We start from the raw sequence: 18,087 nt of genomic DNA, 5'->3' as shown, positions 1-18,087 counted from the left end.
GCATAAGGCCTCACAATTATTCTACGTTAAAGGCCTTAAATGTGTTCGTGATTACGGACACATCATTCACCGAAATAGTGGCACCAGTTCGATGAAGTATTGCATCAGTTCGAACTTCTGTATGCATGTATAAATAGAGCACCAAAACTCTGCAGTAAAAATTTACTGCATTTTTCCTTGGTATTCTTTGGAATTTAAATAAAGTTTGTCCAAAAATATAGATCTCATCAATCGATCATTTGACAAATCTAAATTCGAATTCGAAGCCGAGCCGATCGAGCGACGATGACGACGGCGTGAGGAAACTCTTATTCCTTGCCTCACTTATCCATGTGGGAGTGTGTTTCACAATATAAATACTTTAAAGCTTCTTTCTCCCACCAATGTGGGAGAATTTAGTAAGCTTTCCTATTTTTGAGTACACTTTCCATATTGGTGTGATCTCAATTTTTCTCTCCACTTAGTTTTTCTCCATTTTTCATTCACACTTCTCATTTACTATGAACCCAATAATTCCCCACATGAATGGGGAATGACTATTTTTCGTAAAATTTTTACAGACAAGTATGTGATCATCAAGCAAAGACTGATTGCATCTGGATAAGTGGGTTTCCGTTTGAACTTTTCGTAGTGAACATGTATCGGATGCACTTGGTCAATCGGTAGATTTGATATCTTTGAACCGTCGAGCTTTAATGTATGCCTAGATAATACATGTCATACAACCAGCCTTTTAACGTTTATGGTTCTTATGGTTTTGTTCTTTTCAACCATGACACGTTCCGGTTTCATTAGAGCATAGAGAATAGGCCTTTACTAACATTCTCTTTGAAGCGGCTTCCACTTTGCCCTCACATAGGTGATTTCTAAATGTTCAATCCTGTAGATTAAAACTGTTTGGTCAAATCTGCCAAATTTAGATAATCATTAAAAGACTTTTAACCTTAAGTCTTATCCTTGTTTTTACTATACATTGTCTACATCATGAGAATGGGTTGGGTAATTGACAATGTTGAACCTGTCAGACACAACTTTATTTAATCTCCTTGAACCTAGCTCTTGGGATCTCCAGTCTGCTAGGTAGATTTATCGCCATGCTGACTCGTCTTAGGCCTTAAACCTATTCCTTTGGATGTTCTTTCCACTCCTTCTCTAGATAGGCCTTTTGTAAGTGGATCCGACACATTATTCTTTGACTTTACATAGTCAATAGTGATAATTCCACTAGAGAGAAGTTTTCTAACGGTATTATGTCTCCATTGTATGTGATGAGATTTACCGTTATACATCATTCTCCCTGCCCTACCTATTGCTGCTTGGCTATCACAGTGTATATATACTGGTTCCACTGGCTTGGGCCAATATGAAATATCTTTCAAAAATTTTCAGAGCCATTCTGCTTCTTCACCGGCTTTATCTAATGAGATAAATTCAGATTCCATTGTAGAACAAGCGATATAAGTCTGTTTGGATGATTTCCAAGAAACTACTCCTCCACCGATAGTAAATACATATCCACTTGTGGAGTTTGCTTCGTTAGATCCGGTGATCCAATTTGCATCATTATGTCCTTCAAGTACCGCCGGATATTTACTATAATGCAAAACATAGTTTTGAATGTATTTAAGATACCTCAAAACTCTTTTTATTGCCATCCAATGAGTTTTGTTGGGATTACTCATGTACCGACTCAATTTGCTAATTGCACATGCTATGTCTGATTGTGTACAGTTCATTATATACATTAAACATCCCAATACTCTTGCGTACTCCAATTATGAGTCACTTTCACCTTTATTCTTTCGAAGTGCAAAGTTCACATCCAATGGAGTCTTGGTAATACCGAATTCCATATCCTTGAACTTGTCAAGTACTTTTTCGATATAATGAGACTGTGACAATGCTAACACTTGTGGAGTTCGATGGATTCTTATATCTAAGATCACATCTGCAACTCCAAGGTCTTTCATATCAAACATGCTCCCAAGCATTCGTTTGGTTGTATTTATGTCACAAATATCTCTGCTGATGATCAACACATCATTCACATTTAAACAAACAATGACTTGGTGAGTTGGTGTGTCTTTAATATATACACATTTGTCACATTCATTTATCTTGAATCTGTTTGCCAACATGGTTTGGTCAAACTTTGCATGTCATTGCTTAGGTGCTTGTTTTAGTCCATAAAGTGACTTAACAAGTTTACACACCTTATTTTCTTTTCCTAGAACCACAAAACCCTCAGGTTGTTCCATGTATATTTCTTCCTCCAAATCTTTATTTAGGAATGTGGTCTTCACATCCATTTGATGGATTTGAATATCATATACCGCTGCCAAGGCAATTAACATTTGAATCGAGGTTATCCTTGTTACCGGCGAGTATGTATCAAAGTAATCAAGGCCTTCCTTCTGTTTGAAGCCTTTTACTACAAGTCTTACCTTGTATTTGTCAATAGTATCATCCGCCTTAATTTTTCTTTTGAAGATCCATTTAGAACCTAATGATTTATTTTCGGGAGGAAGGTCAACCAATTCCCATGTATGGTTGCTTAAGATTGAATCTATCTCACTATTGACTATCTCTTTTCAAAAGGATGAGTCTGACGACGACATCGCTTCTTTAAATGTTTGAGGCTCATTTTCTAAGAGAAATGTTACCAAATCCGATCCAAATGAATTTGATGTTCTTTGACGTGTACTACGTCTTGAATTTTCTTCATTATTCACATTCTCACTTGGTTCATCTCGAGGTCGTTTAGATCCTCCACTAGACTGTTCATGTCTAATTTTATACGGGTAAATGTTTTCAAGGAATTCAACATTGTCTGATTCAATTACCGTATTTTCATTAATATTCGGATGTTTGGATTTATGAACCAAAAATTGACATGCTTTACTACTTTTAGCATATCCTATGAACACACAGTCCATCATTTTAGGTCCTATCTTAACCCTTTTAGGTATAGAAATTTGAACCTTCGCTAGACACCCCCCACACTTTGAAATATTTCAGGTTGGGTTTTCTTCCTTTCCATTTTTTGTAAGGAATTGATTGTGTCTTACTATGGGGAACTCTGTTGAGTATACGATTGGCCGTAAGGATAGCCTCCCCCCATAAGTTTTGTGGTAAACCAAAAATTATAAATAAGGCATTCATCATTTTCTTCAAAGTTTAGTTTTTCCTTTTCGCAATTCCATTAGATTGAGGTGAATATGGGGTCGTAGTTTGATGGATTATTCCATTATCTATACATATTTGCATAAAGGGAGATTCATATTCTCCACCCCTATCACTTCTTATCATTTTGATCTTTTTGTCTAACTGATTTTTAACTTCAGTTTTATATTGCCTAAACGCATCTATTGCTTCATCCTTACTATTTAGCAAGTAGACATAACAATATCTAGTGCAATCTTCAATAAAAGTTATGAAATACTTTTTCCCACCACGTGATGGTGTTGACTTCATATCACAAATGTTAGTGTGTATTAAGTCTAAGGGATTGAAATTCCTTTCAACGGACTTGTAAGGATGCTTTGCATACTTCAATTCCACACATGTTTGACACTTTGATTTATTGCACTCAAAGTTTGGCAAAACTTTTAAGTTAATCAGTTTTCGTAACGTTTTGTAATTAACATGGCCTAAACATTCATGCCATAAATCATAAGACTCAAACAAATAAGAAGAATTCGAACTTCTATTTATTTCAACATTCATTACATTCATCTTATAAAGGCCTTCCGTCAGATAACCTTTTCCTACATACATTTCTCCTTTGCTAATTACAATTTTTTCAGAAACGGTTACACATTTGAATGCGTTCTTGTTTAGAAGTGAAACAGAAATAAAATTCCTACATAACTCCGGAATATACAAGACATTATTAAGTGTCAAGACCTTTCCTGAAGTCATTTTCAAGCATATTTTTCCTGTTCCTTCTACCTTAGCAGGGAGTTAGCTATGTAGATCATTTCTTCTACTTAGGCCGGAGCGAATGATGAAAATAACTCTTTGTTAGCATATATATGGCGGGTGGTACCAGAATCCATCCACCATTCGCGAGGATTCCCCACCAAGTTGCATTCTGAGAACATAGCACACAAATCATCATATTCTTTGCTGGACTCAACCATATTAGCTTGATCCTTTTTCTTGCCTCTCTTAGGGGCACGAAAATCCGTGGACTTGTGGCCAATCTTGCCACAATTGAAGCATTTTTCCTTGAATTTCTTCTTGGATTGATTGCTTTCTTGTTCAACTTTCTTTCTTTTCTTAGAATTATTTTGATCATCTTCTACAATATGTGATTCATTAATTGTAGAATTCCCTTTTGACCTTCTTTCGGCAGCTTTATTATACTCTTTGATACGAAGTTGAAAAATAAGATCTTCAACAGTCATCTCCTTGCATTTATGCTTTAAGTAGTTTTTGAAGTCTTTCCACAAAGGTGGTAGCTTTTCAACTATCGCTGCTACTTGGAAAGCTTCATTCACAATTAAACCTACAAAATAGTTTATGAGAGTATTAAGAACATTTATAATTTGGTCAACTAAGGTATTTTTAAAAAATATACCTTCTTTTAGGAGATCATGTATGATGACTTGCAACTCTTGTACTTGAGAGACAACAAATTTGCTATCTATCATTTTGAAGTCCAGGAATCGTGCAACAAAGAATTTATTAATTCCCGCATCCTCCGTCTTATATTTTCATTCAAGTGTCCCCCAAAGTTCCTTTGATGTCTTGGTTCCACTATAAACATTGTAGAGGTCGTCTTGGAGACTACTCAGAATATAATTCCTGCAAAAGAAGTCCGAATGTTTCCAAGCTTCTACAATAACGAAGTGGTCTTTTTTCGAGGTTCCCTCAGGCACCTCAGGAGCGTCTTCGCTAGTGAACCGTTGCAGACATAAATTAGTGAGGTAAAAGAACATCTTTTGCTGCCACCGCTTGAAGTTAATGCCTGAAAATTTTTTGGGCTTCTTTGCCGGTGCCATTGTTGGCGGAGTATTTGTGTGACTTGATGTGGTAATATTAGTTGCCCCCACAGACGTTGTCGCACAAATGCTTCGCGAACAATGGCACAGGCGAAGAAGCTCAAAAAATTTTCGAGCATTGACTTCAAGCTGTGGCAGCAAAAGATGTTTTCTTACCTCACCACTTTATGTCTGCAACGGTTCACTAGTGAAGAGCTCCTGAGATGCCTGAGGGAACCTCGGACAAAGACCGCTTCGTTATTGTAGAAGTTTGAAAACATTCGGACTTCTTTTGCAGGAATTATATTCTGAGTGGTCTCCAAGACGAACTCTACAATGTTTATAGAGGAACCAAGACATCAACGGAACTGTGGGGGGCACTTGAACGAAAATATAAGACGAAGGATGCAGAAATTAAGAAATTCCTTATTACACGGTTCCTAGACTTCAAAATGATAGATAGCAAATCTGTCTCCTTAAGAAAGGCAAGAAAAAGGACCAAGCTAATATGGTTGAGTCCAACAAAGAATGTGATGATCTGTGTGCTATGTTCTCAGAATGCAACTTGGTGGGGAATCCTTACGAATAATGGATGGATTCTGGTGCCACCCGTCATGTATGTTCCAACAAAGAGTTGTTTTCATCATTCGCTCCAACTCAAGTAGAAGAAATGATCTACATGGCTAACTCCACTACTGCTAAGGTAGAAGGAACAGGAAAAATATGCTTGAAAATGACTTTAGAAAGATCTTGACACTTAACAATGTCTTGTATGTTCTGGAGTTACGTAGGAATTTAATTTCTGTTTCACTTATAGACAAGAATGGATTCAAATGTGTAACCGTTTCTAGAAAAATTGTAATTAGCAAAGGAAAAATGTATGTAGGAAAAGACTATCTGACGGAAGACCTTTATAAGATGAATGTAATGACTGATGAAATAAATAAAAGTTTGAATTCTTCTTCTTTGCTTGAGTCTTATGATTTATGGCATGAACGTTTAGGCCATGTTAATTGCAAAACGTTATAAAAACTGATTAACTTAGAAGTTTTGCCAAACTTTGAGTGCAATAAATCAAAGTGTCAAACGTGTGTGGAATCGAAGTATGCAAAACATCCTTATAAGTTCATTGAAAGGAATTTCAATCCCTTAGACTTAATATACACTGACATTTGTGATATGAAGTCAACACCATCACGTGGTGGGAAAAAGTATTTCATAACTTTTATTGACGATTGCACTAGATATTGTTATGTATACTTGCTAAATAGTAAGGATGAAACAATAGATGCGTTTAGGCAATATAAAACTGAAGTTGAAAATCAGTTAGAAAAAAAGATCAAAATGATAAAAAGTGATAGGGGCAGAGAATATGAATCTCCCTTTGCGCAAATATGTGTAGAGAATGGAATAATCCATCAAACTACGGCCTCAGATTCACCTCAATCTAATGGAATTGTGGAAAGAAAAAACTGAACTTTGAAGAAAATGATGAATACCTTACTTATAAGTTCTGGTTTACCACAAAACTTATGGGGGGAGGCTATCCTTACGACCAATCAGATACTCAACAGAGTTTTCCATAGTAAGACACAATCAATTCCTTACGAAAAATGGAAAGGAAGGAAGCCCAACTTGAAATATTTCAAAGTGTGGGGGTGTCTAGCGAAGGTTCAAGTTTCTATACCTAAAAGGGTTAAGATAGGACCTAAAATGGTGGACTGTGTGTTCATAGGATATGCTAAAAGTAGTAAAGCATGTCGATTTTTGATTCATAAATTCGAAACATTCGGATATTAATAAAAATACGGTAATTGAATCAGACAATGTTGAATTTCTTGAAAACATTTACCCGTATAAAATTAGACATGAACAGTCTAGTGGAGGATCTAAACGACCTCGATATGAACCAATTGAGAATGTACATAATGAAAAAAATCCAAGACGTAGTACACGTCAAAGAATGTCAACTTTGTTTGGATTGGATTTTGTAACATTTCTCTTAGAAAATGAGCCTCAAACATTTAAAGAAGCGATGTCATCGTCAGGCTCATCCTTTTGGAAAGAGATAGTCAATAGTGAGATAGATTAAATCTTAAGCAACCATACATGGGAATTAGTTGACCTTCCTCCCGGAAATAAATCGTTAGGTTCTAAATGGATCTTCAAAAGAAAAATGAAGGCGGATGGTACTATTGACAAATACAAGGCAAGACTTGTAGTAAAAGGTTTCAAACAGAAGGAAGGCCTTGATTACTTTGATACATACTCGCCAGTAACAAGGATAACCTCGATTCGAATGTTAATCACCTTGGCGGTGGTATATGATCTTCAAATCCATCAAATGGATGTGAATACCATATTCCTAAATGGAGATTTGGAGGAAGAAATATACATAGAACAACCTGAGGGTTTGGTGGTTTCAGAAAAAGAAAATAAGGTGTGTAAACTTGTTAATTCACTTTATGGACTAAAACAAGCACCTAACAATGACATGCAAAGTTTGACCAAACCATGTTGGCAAACAGATTCAAGATAAATGAATGTGACAAATGTGTATATATTAAAGACACACCAAATCACCAAGTCATTTTTTGTTTATATGTGGATGATATGTTGATCATCAGCAGAGATATTTGTGACATAAATGCAACCAAACGAATGCTTGGGAGCAAGTTTGATATGAAAGACCTTGGAGTTGCAGATGTGATCTTAGGTATAAGAATCCATCAAACTCCACAAGGGTTAGCATTTCACAGTCTCATTATATCAAAAAAGTAATTGACAAGTTCAAGGATATGGAATTCGGTATTGCCAAGACTCCATTGGATGTAAACTTTGCACTTCGAAAGAATGAAGGTGAAAGTGACTCACAATTGGAGTACGCAAGAGTATTGGAATGTTTAATGTATATAATGAACTGTACACGACCATACATAGCATGTGCAATTAGTAAATTGAGTCGGTACACGAGTAATCCTAATAAAACTCATTGGATGGCAATGAAAAGAGTTTTGGGTTATCTTAAATACACTCAAAACTATGCTTTGCATTATAATAAATATCCTGCGGTACTTGAATGATATAGTGATGCAAGTTGGATCACCGGATCAAACGAAGTAAAATCCACAAGTGGATATGTATTTACTATCGGTGGAGGAGTAGTTTCTTGGAAATCATCCAAACAGACTTATATCGCTTGCTCTATGATGAAGTTTGAATTTATCTCATTAGATAAAGCCGGTGAAGAAGCAGAATGGCTCCGGAATTTCTTGGAAGATATTCCATATAAGCCCAAGCCAGTGGCACCAGTATGTATACACTGTGATAGCCAAGTGATAATAGGTAGGGCAGAGAGCATGATGTACAACGGTAAATCTCGTCACATACGACGGAGATATAATACCATTAGGGAACTTCTCTCTAGTGGAATTATCACTATTGACTATGTAAAGTCAAAGGATAATATGTCGGATCCACTTACAAAAGGCTTATCTAGAGAAGGAGTGGAAAGAACATCCAAGGAAATGGGTTTAAAGTCTAGGATGAGTCAGCATGGCGGTAACTCTACCTAGCATACTGGAGATCCCAAGAGCTAGGTTCAAGGAGATCAAACAAAGTTGTGTCTGACAGGTTCAACATTATCAATTACCCAACCCATTCTCATGATGTAGACAATGTATAGTAAACTAGGATAAGACTTAGGTGAAAAGTTTTTTAATGATTATCTAAATTTGGCATATTTGACCAAATAGTTTAACCTACAGGATTGAACGTTTAGAAATCACCTCTGCGAGGGTGAAGTGGAAGCCGCTTTAAAGAGAATGTTAGTAAAAGCCTATTCTCTAAGCTCTCATAAAACTAAGACATGTTCATGGCTGAAAAAAATAAAACCATGAGAACCATAAACATTAAAAGGCTGGTTGTGTGACATGTATTGTATAAGTGTACATTAAAGCTTGACGGTTCAAAGATATCAAATCTACCGATTGACTGAGTGCATTCAATGCATGTTCACTATGGAAAGTTCAAAGGGAAACCCACTTATCTAGATGCAGTCAGTCTTTGCTTGATGATCACATACTTGTCCGTAAAACTTTTATGAAAAATAGTCATTCCCCATTCATGTGGGGGATTGTTGGGTTCATAGTATATGAAAGAAGTGTGAATGGAAAAATGGAGAATAAAATAGTGGAGGGGAAGGAGACACTAAAATGAAAAGTGTACTCCCAAATTAGAAAATTTACTCTTTCTCCCACATTGGTGGAAGAAGAGAACTTGAAAGTGTTTATAATCAAGGACACTTACTCCACATGACAAGTGAGGCAAGAAATAATAGATGCCTCGCACCGTCGTCGTCGTCACTCGCTCGGCTTGGTTCGTCTTTGGCTTCGGCTTCAGCTTCGGATTTGGATTTGGATTTGGATTTGGCAAATGATCGATGAGATCTATCTTTTTGGACAAACTTTATTTGAATTCCGAAGAATGACAAGAAAAAATGTAGTAAAATTTTTCCTGCAGTTTCGGACCTCCATTTATATATACATGCAGTAACAGTTGCACTGTTTTAAGTGAACTGATGCATTATTTTTGAACTAGTGCTTCAAAAATGATACATTGTTCTGAACTAAGGCTACAGAAGGTTGCAATGGTTCAAAATGATGCTTCAGAAGGATGTAATCCTTCAATGAAGTGGCACACTGATTCATGAAATGAGATGACTATTCAGGAAAAGATGCAATCTTTGATGAACAGACATGAACTTACAGCAAATGTATAACCTTTGGAGTGAACCATTGACTCTTTTCAGAAGAGGCATGTTGGGGCTATATAAACCTGGTTTCTTCCACAGGTTTAGTACGAAATTTTCAGATTAAAAACTCTCTTCTTGTCTCAAAAATATTTTGTGTGGTCGCTCAAAATATTCTGTGAGTTTGAAGATATTCCAACCGTTTGAGGTACCGCTACTGTTGGCATGTTAGCCATTTTATCCTGGGAGAAAAAATTCCACAACCTTGGGTACAGTGAGGGGGATTATTTTCTTAAGGAAAACCGTGAATTCGGACGACTTGGCTATTTTCTGTTTCATCTTAATTTCTACAAAATAAAATACACCTCTTGGAAAGGTCATTTTGATCTTGTGTTGAGGGTATTTGATATATTTCATTGTGTTCTTGTTTATACTTGAACTCAAGTTGAAGTTGGTGTTGTAATATACAGATTTTGTGTACCCGAAGTACAAAGGAAGACAATCAAGGAAACCTTTGTTAATTCGTAATTTTGTAAATTTTATCAGTAAGTTTTATGTGTCTACTTAAATACTAATTAAAGTGTCTACTTAAATACTAATTTTGTAAATTTATACATGCTCCAAACTTAAAGTAGTGGTTTTGGTGAAACCATCCTAACTAAATTTGTCTCTTAGCAGAAGCATTGTTCCTTAACCTTTGTAGACCTTTTACGACATGGGACCCCCTTGTTTCTAGGTAGCAACTTAATTTAGTCTGTGAGAAAAAATCTTTGTTCATGTATAAATTAATATGTTGTTTGGTTTACCATTCTTTTTGAAATGGAGGGAGTAGTACTTTTCCAAAATTAGACATCCTCAATAATAGATAAAACCTCCACTGAAAGTACTCTTAGTTCAACTATAGGGACAAAACAGTCCAACAAATGTGGCCCTATTTCTTTGCTTCAAAAAGACAAAAGATTCTTTGCTGAACTGTTTGAAACAAAATTTTTGTGTCTTTCTTTAGTTTGTAATGCCACGTAAATTTCATTTGTTCAATGCTAAAATAACATATTTAGTAACTGTTAGAATATGAGTGGGAATAGGAATAATATATGAAATCCTACTTGTGTCTATAAATAGGTATGCAATTCAATAATATTTTTCTCCATTATTCACATGATATCAGAGCCAATTTAGTGAGAAATTTAGAAAAGAAAACTTAGTCACCGTGCGTCAACTTTTGGTGATTGATTTGTGGCGTTATCTGTTTTGCGGGTGGTGTGCAAAATCCACCACCACAACGAGGATCGAAAAGCCCAGGCGATAAAAACCCGACCAAAATCCCTGAAAAACTCCAAGTCACGCGCTCCAATGCGCCTGCTCGTTTCTTTTTTTTTGGGGGGTCGCCCAACTATTCCGAGCTTCGACCAATTCTGTTTTTTCAAGTTACGTCAAGTTCTTTCAAATTTTGATTGCCCGAATCCTAATTCTGGCCACTTCATATTTTGTTTTCTTTTCGGCGAGCTTTCAGCCATTTCAGACATCCAGATTCTGTTTCTTGGTGTTTTAAGTCAAAATTCACAAGATGTCTTTTGGGGATGATATTTTTGGCTAAAAAATACTAGAATCGGAAGTTCAAGTTCTATGATCACTTCTGAACCATTAATGAGAAGTTCAAATTATTTACCCTTGGCTTCCTCGATTGAGTTGTGGTGCAAAGGTTAAGGTGTCCAAGATCACTTAAAGATCAAGACTAGTGTGGTAGATGAAAAGGCAAAATCTTGTGAGGCAGAAGCGAAAGCCAAAGAACAATGGGAGAAGGTTGAGGCTCAATTATGTAGTCTCTTATGACGATATAAGGTTATTAAGTAACTCTGTCCACTAAGGTTAGGGCAGATAGGAAAGAATCACCAAGTGTTTTTTGTGTCTACTGGAATTAAACCTAGGATCTAAGGTTCTCAACCCCTTTCATTGATTACTAGGACACATTCTTTGGTGCTATTGAAATGATATATTAACAAATGATGGAATATATCGTCAGACCCCTCAACTTGACACCGTCTTTCACTTTGACATTTAAAGTGGACGGTGTTCATTTTAAACACCTAAAATAGCCATAAATTGTGTCACTTTGGCACTTTTCGCTGACATTGCAACAAGAGTGTAGAACACTCGCTTGCAGGCGCGTGACAACATTATTTTAGCCTATTTTTCATTTAATTTTTTCATCCCATTATTTTCTATTATTTTTTCAAGCTCAAACACCTTTAATAGTACTCCGAAACCCCCTCTATCTCCTAGAATAATTTATTAACAAGAATTTTGGATGGTAACCCTCATCTAATTGATTCGACAAACATGGACGAACTACTTGTCACATTTGGGTATCCTTAATGCTCTCTATTGCTTTAGGAATATTTAGTTTGATAGTCTTGCTAGTCTTCATAAGAAGCTTATAATATATTGTTATCCGAGGTCAACTAACTTAAACTCTTTATTTTTAACAAAGTTTTGATATATATTGGATTGTTAATTGAGTGTGTATTCCACAATATCTTGCTTGTGGTCATTGGTCATTTATCTTGCTTTCTAGGTTAGAAATTAGTTATAAATCCCTCTTGCTTTCTAGGTTAGAAATTAGTTATAAATCCCTCTCAAACAACCTTTGATTTGTTTGACATTATATAGTTGATGATAATTCTAGAATATAGCCTGATCAAGCTCATATTATTTTATGGGGTATTCGATCCTAATCTTGCTAGATTACTATATTTGCATAAAAATCGCATTACGTTATTTTAGAGGTAATTTTAAGCATATCACAAATTAAAGTAGATCGCAAACGCTAAAAATTTAATTACTATAATTCAATTTTTAGCCTTTGCATTCTATTTTAATTTGTGATATGCTTAAAATTACATCTAAAAATGATATAATGCGATTGTATGCAAAATATAGTAAACTAGCAAAATTAGGATCGAATCCCACATAAAATGATATGAGTATGATCATGCTATTCTAAAACTATCATCAACTATATAATGTCAAACAAATCAAAGATTGTTTGAGAGGAATTTATGACTAATTTCTAACCTAGAAAGCAAGAAAACTGGCCAATGACCACAAGCAAGATACTCTGAAATACACACTCAATTAACAATTCAATATAATATCAAAACTTTGTTAATAATAAAGATTTTAAGTTAGTTGACCTCAGATAATAATATATTATAAGCTTTTTTCGAAGACCGGCAAGATTCTCAAACTAAATATTCCTAAAGCAATTAGGAGCATTAAGGATACCCAAATGTGACAAGTAGTTCGTCCATGTTGATCGAATCAATTAGATGAGGTTTACCACCCAAAATTCTTGTTAATAAATCTTCTCAATCATAAGTTGCCTCTTCCGAATCAAACTTAATTTTCTGAAAAATCTTGCAATAGCTTTCAAAAGAGGTTATGCTAATACAATTCACAAAGCTTAAAAATTAATGCATAATCAAAGTCTTCAAACTTGTGTTCTCGACGAATCTAGTTGGATCAATTAGCTATGCTTTGTTTAGAAAATACTTAGATTTACCGTAATAATAAAAGGTTTTAATACTATTATTATTATTATTATTATTCACACATGATAAGTAAAAATTGACAATTATAACCACGCACAAAAGATAAATATAATATCTTTAGGAGTGAGTATTCAATATTGATTTAGCATTTTCTAAATTCAATTTAGTATTCATACGTTTTAAAATAGTTGACCCTAATTGACTTGACACTCTCCTTAAGAAAAATATAGATTAGGGGTTTATTTTATTAAATTAGCCTTATAAATTATGTTTTAAAAATATTAATTTGAGTATATACACTTTATTTAGTCATTTAATTTGTTTAGTTATTAATGATAAAATTAGTATTGGAAGAACATAAAAAAATTCTTTTAATTTCATAAAAGGAACATTTAAATTGAAATAAATATTTTTAGAAAAAGAATTAACTATTTTAAAACAGAGTTGGCGGTGTTTTTTAATTTAATTAAGAGCAGACATTAAATATCAAACTTTTAAAATTTAATCATATATAATAAATCAAACTTTGATACATAAATCCTAGTTCAATTAAATAATTGGATTTTGGGTGATTCATCTCCCCAGTAGTAAATACTTATCCAATTCTTTCCCAATTTGTGAAAGAAGGCTAAAGTTTTCTATATAAAGAAGTAGTCACTATTCACAAACTTCCCAAAGTTGTCATCATCTTCCTGTAATTTACCTCCAAATATTACTCATCTCGTGAATATGTATATTCCCAACTGCCTCAATTCATTGTTAGGGTTTTGCGTTGCTTCAACATCCTTTAATTTGTTGAAATTCAAAGGTAATTGAGTATTTTTCCAGTTGATATATACAACTTCTACTGCACAGTATTGTTAATGTTACTTCAGTAGTTGTCGCATTAACTGTTTCTAATTTGTGCAGGGAGTGACAAAGATCATATTCACAAAGTTATTACAACTATTCTTCAAGGACAGAGTAAGTTTTTAATGCAGCCTTTCTACATTGTATCTGCGCTGTTAATTGTCATCACAATGTGCAGTAACTACTTTACCACTGAAATTGCCAATGTAGGACATGTCAGTGAATGGCGTCAGCTTAGATGTTTAACCTTATGGGGATGCTAAGGAAGATGGATGTATTGGCCTTTGTTTAAATATAAATTGAGATGATAAATTATTATTTGATTAACCGTGGTGTCCGTGTCAGATTTCGCGCACCTTGACTAAATCCACTTGAAAGATATCAAGTAACTCTGTCCACTAAGATTGGGATAGATAGGGAAGAATCACCTAGTGTTTTTTGACTTTGCTGGGATTTGAACTTGGAATCTTAGGTTCTCAACCCATTTCATTGATTATTAGGCCACGCTCTTTCGTGCTATTGAAATGATATATTAACAAATCTATACCTTTTGTATAGATATTGCATGATACCATGTCCATACATACACAAAGGTTGAGCTAATACCATTGATGTAAGGGTGACTTACTCGTTCTTTCCATTGATGTTCTATGCAATTTTCTGCTGTGGGTTCTCCAAGCATTTTGTTTGATCTTATCCATACAAGTTTGTCTTTTGTACAAAAAGCTTTTCTCAGCTTAAGGTTTCCTTGGTTGTCTTTGTAGAGTAAAAAAGGGCAGCCCGGTGCACTAAAGCTACCGCTATGCACGGTGTTCGGGGAAGGGCCCCACCACAAGGGTGTATCGTACGCAGCCTTACCTTGCATTTCTGCCTGAGGCTGTTTCCAAGGCTTGAACCCGTGTCCTCCTGGTCACATGACAACAACTTTACCAGGTACTTCTGGTTGTCTCTGTAGAGTAATGGATTATTATTCTGAAAACTGTTGTAATTGTGATTAATATTACAGAAGAGTTGATTTAAATGACGAGAAAAAAATCTTACTATTGTGTTAAATAGAAGATCTATAAAGAAACGATATCTCTATATTTTGAACGGAATTGTGCCAAGGAGGCAACACCGCCTCAAATCTGGGGAGACAATGCTTGGCGACCTTGTACAGCTGAGGGATGTAAAATTAGAAAGTTAATTGCCTGTCTTCCTCTCTTGCCTGCATTCAATATATTCTAGATTTGATATAAACACTCATTTTGGCGCCTATTAGGTCTAACCTATTTGCTTAGTTTGCTACCTTCATATTTGAGTTCAAATCTTATATGTTTGGACTAATCATTTCTAATAATTTGCTGATCTTCAGGGCCAATGATATGGCCTAGGGACTCTCTGACAGATACGGAGATGCTATGTCTATACTCAGTAGCTACGAGATTAAGGCCAGCACTGCAGCTGTGTCTGATGCCATATTTACAAAGTATAGTGATTTTACAGTCAACTGTACGTCTATTCAATTGCAAAATCCACGAGAGCTTTATTTTCTTGCTCAAGGTCATAAGTGATACTGTAGAGTTTCTGCAACAGTATAACCTCAAAGACATTGTATAACAGGATTTCGGATGCAGTGTCTGCCCTTCTTGAGATATCAAGGAAGCATGGGATGATAACAACACGATCATTAAGTGGGCAGTCTCAAAGGGGATGTAACACAGGTAAAACAAGCCGCTAAGGAGATGGAACACAGGCAAAACAAGCTGCTAAAGGAGATGAAACACAGACAATGAAGCATAATATGGTCTTTCCACCTGTTCATGAAAATACTGTTTACAAGAAAGGCAACTTATGTGTACGTGAACGTGAGTAATATATTTGCATTCTCTAGCAGTAAGTTTTTATATATGCGTGTCTACTTTAAAACTAATTTTGTAAAGTTATACATGCTCCAAACGCAAAGCAGTGGTTTTGGTGAAACCATCCTAACTAAATTTTTATCTTAGCTGGGGCTTTGTTCCTTAACCTTTTTAAACCTTTTAAGACATGGGACCCCCTTGGTTCTAGGTAGCAACAAAGTTGATTTGCTCTCCGAGAAAAAAAATCTTGTTCACTTAGATTTATTTCATTAGGCTGTAACAGTTCTAATAACATAGCATCCCACTACATTATCTATTGCAAGATCCGCTGCAAATGTATTTCTATTTCTGATAGCCAGAGATAGATTACAGTAAAAAGTCTAATTTTCTTCTTTGATTACTATTCCTATTATAAGTCCTAATGTTGATAATGATATATTTGCTAGCGGAATGGATACATAGGTTCATACAGCCAACCCTCTCTAGTTTAGGAATTAGTTTCAGTTGATTTATATTCCAGGAATTAAGGGGTTTTCTGGTAGCTAGTTAGAGTCATGCAGGTTTTTGTAATGTATGGGTTATCTATATATTTGTTTATGCTGGTATTAAGGGGTCATTTGGTAGCTGGTTTAGCAGTGAGTTAAGTAGGAATCCTACATAAGTAATTCCAGGTTTGGTAGCTAGTTAGGAGGTAGTTATTCATGTATAAAATTAATATGTTGCTTTGTATACCAGTCTTTTTGAAACGGAGGGAGTAGTCCTTTCCAAAATTAGACATCCTATATTAGAAAAAACCTCCACTCAAAGTGTTCTTAGTTCAATTGTAGGGACAAAACAGTCCAACAAATGTGGCTCTTTTCGTTGTTTCAAAAAGACAAGATTCTTTCTTGAACTGTTTGCAACAAAAGTTTCGTGTCTTTCTTTTGTTTGCAATGCTACGTAAAGTTCATTTGTTCAATGCCAAATAGCATATTAAGTAACTGCTGATAATATAATTAAATAATAAAAGTGTACTCTCTCTAACAGTTAAGCTTTTAGACGAGATGGTCACAAATTCCAACGTGGCATTAGAGCCAGGCTCACCAATTCATTGTTTTCGATGTTGGGCCTCCCATTTTATATTGTCCACGCTCTAGATGTCCAGTCCTGGGCGTGCGCGGGCGTGCGGGGGTGGGGTTTTGAGTCCCACATCGGCGAGTTAAAGAGTCCTTGGTCTCCTTATATGGTCTTGGGCAATCATCACCTCATGAACTAAGCTTTTGGGGTTGAGTTAGGTCCAAGGTCCATTTCTTCATCATGGTATCAAAGTCCGTTTCTCTGATACCATGATAAAGAATTGGACCTTGGACCTAACTCAACCCCAAAAGCTGACTCTGATACCTATGTTTTACTTCAAAGGTATAATATCAAAGCTCTGATACCTATGTTGAAATCAAAATTTCCCTTTGCCGTTTAAGTCACATTATGTTGTATTTATGTGTGTCTTAGTATTAGGTTGTTTCATTGTTCAAAGAGTTCCATATTACATTAAAACATTTATATATGTGTTTTTTATTCATTTAAGCCTGATAATATTGGATTAAACTCGAGTAATGCTTGATTTTTGATAATATCGTCTACTGCTTCCTTTTTGATAATGTTGCTTGATTTTTGATAATGTCTAGTCTAGTAATTCTTATTCTTTTATCTTGAATTACATTCAGGTAAGACATGAATAAGTTTACACTAATTATTCTAAAATGGTACCATGGTGGTGTGTTAGATTTAAGTAGCGGGGAACCAGTGTATAATGGTGGAAAAATTACTAAATTTTTGGATGTTGATGTAGAGAAGATGTCCTAATTTGAGTTGAGAGACTATATTAGAAAATTGGGATATAGCACTAGCTGCACCTTTAGTATTAAACCCCCTAACAGTGGCATTATGGTAGATGTTGATAAAATGATATAGATATTTTAGACATGATGTGTTCCTTGGAAGATGGGGATGAGGTGGAGGTATTTGTCAATCATTTGGTTGATGAACCTATTGTGGGCCCCATGTTATTAGAAAATGCTGGTCATGGGGATATGGGGAAATCTGGTGCAACTTTTAATACTATGCCTAACTTT

At 35.2% G+C, this 18,087-nt stretch overlaps 1 long non-coding RNA gene across 3 annotated transcripts in view; it reads left to right on the top strand.

Annotated features, from left to right (window-relative positions):
* The first annotated feature begins 13,828 nt into the window (after nucleotides 1–13,828).
* The window catches only part of LOC107861983, a 10,633-nt gene continuing 6,374 nt past the window's right edge, over nucleotides 13,829–18,087 (top strand). The window contains exons 1-5 of one of the 3 annotated variants that reach the window (XR_007053902.1): nucleotides 13,829–14,094; nucleotides 14,196–14,249; nucleotides 14,900–15,068; nucleotides 15,490–15,626; nucleotides 15,738–15,982. This is a non-coding gene — a long non-coding RNA (uncharacterized LOC107861983). Of the gene's footprint in view, nucleotides 14,095–14,195; nucleotides 14,250–14,345; nucleotides 15,069–15,489; nucleotides 15,627–15,737; nucleotides 15,983–18,087 lie in introns of all 3 variants that reach the window. The other 2 variants (XR_001671886.2, XR_007053901.1) reach the window with 2 other exon arrangements.

This window comes from Capsicum annuum, chromosome 3 (assembly GCF_002878395.1).
Source record: "Capsicum annuum cultivar UCD-10X-F1 chromosome 3, UCD10Xv1.1, whole genome shotgun sequence".
In the NCBI taxonomy this organism is placed as follows: Eukaryota; Viridiplantae; Streptophyta; class Magnoliopsida; order Solanales; family Solanaceae; genus Capsicum; species Capsicum annuum.
The sequence above is the reverse complement of the archived record's forward strand: the minus strand, read 5'-3'. Positions and strand labels throughout refer to the sequence as shown.